Raw genomic sequence first — 4,907 nt, forward strand, 5'->3', positions numbered from 1 at the left:
AAGCTAACTAAAGCAGGCCCTATACGCTTGTATAGGGCTTTACGAGTCGTATATAACTCAAATGAAGCCCCGATAATCATTATGTTGTCCAAATATGACATGCCTTTCCAAATTAAAGATATGCAACTATTTTGTCTAAAACAACAGAACATCTGGCTTAAAATTAATTATTTTTAAAGCATTTTATTGGCATAAAGAATGCATTACGAAAAAAAGAAAAACAAATTGAGATAAAAGACACAAAAATAAACAGATTTTAACCAAAAACACAACATCAAAATAAACACAAATTTTGGTTCAGCCAACATCACACGGGTCAAACTGAATATGACATGTTTAATAAATGAATTAACTCAAATAGGATCTGCTCAATAACTACTAATGCTCGAATTTAACTGTTTAACCTAACGACCCAAATTTCCCTCCCAACCTCCTAAGAGCATTCCCAACCCTTCTCCCAAAATTATGTGAGGGAAATTTGCAAATTATAATTTATAAGGTGAGGTTGTGAGTGTAAATTATAGGATGAAGAGAGAAAATATAGTGATTTTTTGTAAATTTAGCGAAAAACTTTGTTTGTCCCTATTTATATTTTAATATTTGTTGAATTGTTTGTGAGTAGAGAGATTACTGTAATGATACATGTATAAAAAATATTATTTAAAATAAATAAATATGATATTTTGTAGTGTAATTATAAAGATGGGTGGCTGCTATAACATAATAGGTAAGGGAGGAGCAAATAATACGGTACCAAATTAAGTACATCCGTACCAATTCGATATCCACGTTTTGAGTTAATCCATTTTATTCCAGAAATTTTGGTGTCCAGGGGTTGGAGATCAACCAATCAATCAATCAATCATGCCCAGTAAAATCCCACCGACAGCAAAGCTATAAGTAGGGTCTGGGGAGGGTGGGATGTAGGCACACCGTACCTCTATCCAAAGGAATAGAGAGGTGGCTTCCAGAAAGACCCTCGGCTCTAAGTACATGTGAATGAAGCAAAATAAAGGAAATCAAAGTTTAACAGTTATATAAAAACTACTACTAATTATAATAATATTAATAATAAGATCACAGTTTAACAGCTATATAAAAGCTAATAATAATTATAATAATAATAATAATAATAATAATATATGTAAGGGAAATACCATTATGGTATGTGACCTAAATAAGTTAAGTTTAAGCCCTAAGGTATTCAATTCTCTCTAAAAATCTTTAACTTTAATTCTACTTCTTCACGAATTCATATCCTCAACTATGTCCTCAGAGAGGTTTAGGTCTATCAAATCATGCCTAATCCTCTCATCCCAAGTCAATTTCGGTCGTCCTCTACCCCTCCTCTCCTCTATAGGAATATTTATGTGGCTGTATTATTATCCTTTAATTTAATTAGTACCAACCAAGAGAAATCATAAAACTTTTTGGTGGGCCATTTGAGAGAGATTTGAGGAATCACTGTGTGCATCCGTTAAGTGGTAGTTGAAAGATACTTGTTCTGGATTTCACACTGTTGATGCCACTTATTCAATCTTGGTGGCTCCCTGCAGCTGTTTGCATCATTCTTTTGATTCTCAATATCTCTATGTATGTATATATGTATCTATTTCTCTCTCACACTGCAAGATTTCAAATTGGTAAACGTTGATTTAGTGTCTTAATGACTTGCACACCACCTGTTTGTATAAATTCCAGTTCATTAAAAATCAAAATTTGATCTTCATTCTAATTTGAAAACTCAAGTAGCAGTCTCCTGTTTCATTATTTATTCAAAAGTTTAAAACTTTTGTATGTTTTCTTGTAGGGTTCATCTGCAAAGACTGCAAACTTATCTCTACATACGCATGATGTTATAGGAGGCTTTCCATGATAGTTTACTTTACTCCTTGTAAATATGGAGAAAGACTCAAAGACTCATGGCCTTCAGATTATCAAGCACCCGTCTTACGAATCGAATGGTAAACGATTATTATCTTGGTTTGATATACGCGTGTTTTACATTAGAGTAAACAATTTCATGGTTGATGGTTACACACCTGAATATCTCACTCTAAACCACATACCTTTGGACTATGGTACTGTTCTTGAAGTAAATGGTAAAAGATGCACCTTGCAATCCGAGGTTGGTTCGTGTCGTCTAAAGAGAAACCGAGTAGACATGAGGTTCGAGGAAGCTACTTTTGTTACCACAGACAGTATAAGGTTGTCGGGTAGTGTGAAGTTTGAGGTTTTTGATGGTGAAGATCTTATTATCTCGGGTGCGTTGGAGATGCATAATGAAAAGTGGAGTATGAGTTGTGAGTCAATGGTTTGTGGTAGTAATGGTTTTTTTAAGGATAAGCATATAATAGGATGTGATTCAATGCTTCCAATGATTGAAGTTTATGTGGCGGGATCATTTTCCAGGGCGCCTGTTATTTTGACAAAACACTGCAGATGGCGGGATATGGAGATTATAAATATGGAAAGGATGATTATTATGATAACAGTTTGATGTGGAGCCAGAGAGAATTTATGGAAGGTGAAGATGGTGCGTTATCATGGTTCAATGCGGGTGTAAAGGTGGGTGTTGGGTTAGGGCTCGGTGTTTGTCTCGGGGTTGGTGTCGGAGTCGGTCTTCTTGTTCGGACATACCAGTCAACCAGTCGAATCTTTAGAAAACGGTTTTAGTAATTCCTCTTTTTCCTTTATTATTTTGTCTTTTGATTATATGTTGTAAAAGATGTAGAAAACAACTTATTTTGGCGTAAGTTATATAATACCAAATTAACAACCCTATAATTAAGTGTTGGGGTTTTGTATCATGACTTTCTGTCAAAGAACTAGACGTTACTTTCTGTTCGAAAACCCGGATTTTGTCTTCTGTGTTTCACAAGAATCCGACTACTGACCAACCATAACTGTTGTTTGATGATCTCTCTTTCCCGACCGACTCCCACTGATTCAACAGTAGCCAACTGCTGTTTGATTACGGCTTGCTGCACAAGGAATCCAACTGCCACCACAACTGCTGATCTCTGATGCTACTCGAACAACATGCTCGATCAGAATCTAATGTAGACAATTGAACAAACAGAATAAACAGTAGTTGCCTTCTTTACTGATCTGCTACTTTTTAATTAACTGATGATCAATGTTCAGGCTGCTGTTCTACTGAACTCTGATTATGTTATTCCTAGGATCTGTTGAGGGCTACACTCGTGATTGAATCCGCTGCTGCTGCTGCTGCTGCTACTGATTGACTGAAATAATCAGCAGCTGCTGACTATTCATTCTTGACACACAACAAAAACAATATACCAGAAATCTCTCTCTAACTCACACGAAAGCAAATAAGAAAATAAGAGAGAGATACGAGATTTACGTGGTTAGGTCTAAACTGACTTGCATCAACAGTCCGCATTAGACAAGTCAATATTATTTCTAAGGCGGTGAAGATTACAATTACATAGAGGTTGCATTTGTAGGGCTATAATGACATAGAGCTTGAATAATAGGCTAAACAATTAGTGGTGCCCTAAAACCAAAACTTGGTGTAGAAAACACCTAAAAATAAGTTGGCTCGGATTTCGGCAGCTCGTCAAAGCTACCCATATCTGTCCGAAAATAGTTTAATGCAGAAAAGGATTAGGATCGGCCACAAATCATGTAAGGCCCCGTTACCGGTAGCCCTACTTTCGTGTTGGATTTACTCATAAACGCAGTTCTAAATATCAGAGTTAATTAAAACATTCGCGGAATATAAAAGCTTTCATAAAACATTTCATAACAAAACACGTCTTGTCTTAAAACATCATTTTGTCTTTCAAAATAAACGAAACATTAAACTTAAACGTCTTGAGTCTTCCGATGCCAGCCTCTTATTCGGTGCCACGTGTCTCCTCAAGCGAGCTGCCTCATCCTACTCACCTGCGTGCATACTAAAAGTCAGCTACGCTGAGTGAGTTCTAGTTAATCACATAATCATACAATACCTTCTTACATTTCATACTTAACCTCTTAACTTTCTTTCATACACACATAAGTGCATATACTTTCATTCTTACCTTCATACTTTCTTTACATACATAATCATACGTTTTAAAGAGCCTTTCGCCCTATAACCTCACAGATATTATAAGGGTCTGGTCCCTAACATCACAGATATTATAAGGGTCTGGTCCCTAACATCACAGATATTAAAAGGGTCTGGTCCCTAACATCACAGATATTATTAGGGTCTGGTCCCTCTTCGTTAACCATGCCTTTCCTTTGTTTATTAACTTTATCGCATTCATACATATGAGCAAATACATTATACTTACCTTATACGTAACACTACAACCTGACAGTACGTGCAATATCCGAAGATCGTTCACGTACTGACAAGCAATCATTCATACATTTCACATCATTCATATAAGGCATACACTTATCACTTAGGATAAGTGTATTAACAAACATATCGAGTATGCACACAGCCCCGAAAACATAACACAGAAGTGGGGCTAGAAACTCACCTGAATGCGGTTACGTTCACCGTTAATCGTAATCCCTTTCTTCAGTTGTGCACGGCTGACTGTATAACAAGTATACGTATCAATTAACTATCACTACTCATATCATCTTTCTAGTCTTAACTAGTACCCACAACGAACGGGGGTCCGGGGGCAGCGCCCCTGGCAGCGGGGGCTAGGGAGCAGGGTCCAAGGGGCAGAGCCCCTGGCTGGGGTCGAGCTGCTAGGTCAGCTTGGAAAAATTTTATTTACATTAACTGTCTTAACACATTTTCCATTTGGTTTTTAATTTATTTTTTAAGCGAACTTAACTTTAGGCGAAGTTAAACCTTAGGCGAACTTAGCTTTAGGCGAAGTTAAACCTTAGGCGAACTTAGCTTTAGGCGAAGTTAAACCTTAGGCGAA

At 36.8% G+C, this 4,907-nt stretch overlaps 1 pseudogene; it reads left to right on the plus strand.

Annotated features, from left to right (window-relative positions):
• Positions 1-1,889: 1,889 nt before the first annotated feature.
• Positions 1,890-2,767, plus strand: LOC143547871 (uncharacterized protein At1g01500-like; annotated as a pseudogene).
• Positions 2,768-4,907: the final 2,140 nt, after the last annotated feature.

The sequence above is a fragment of the Bidens hawaiensis genome, unplaced genomic scaffold (assembly GCF_021521415.1).
Source record: "Bidens hawaiensis isolate Kalapana, Puna unplaced genomic scaffold, B.hawaiensis_p1.1 tig00014849_1, whole genome shotgun sequence".
Lineage (NCBI taxonomy): Eukaryota > Viridiplantae > Streptophyta > Magnoliopsida > Asterales > Asteraceae > Bidens > Bidens hawaiensis.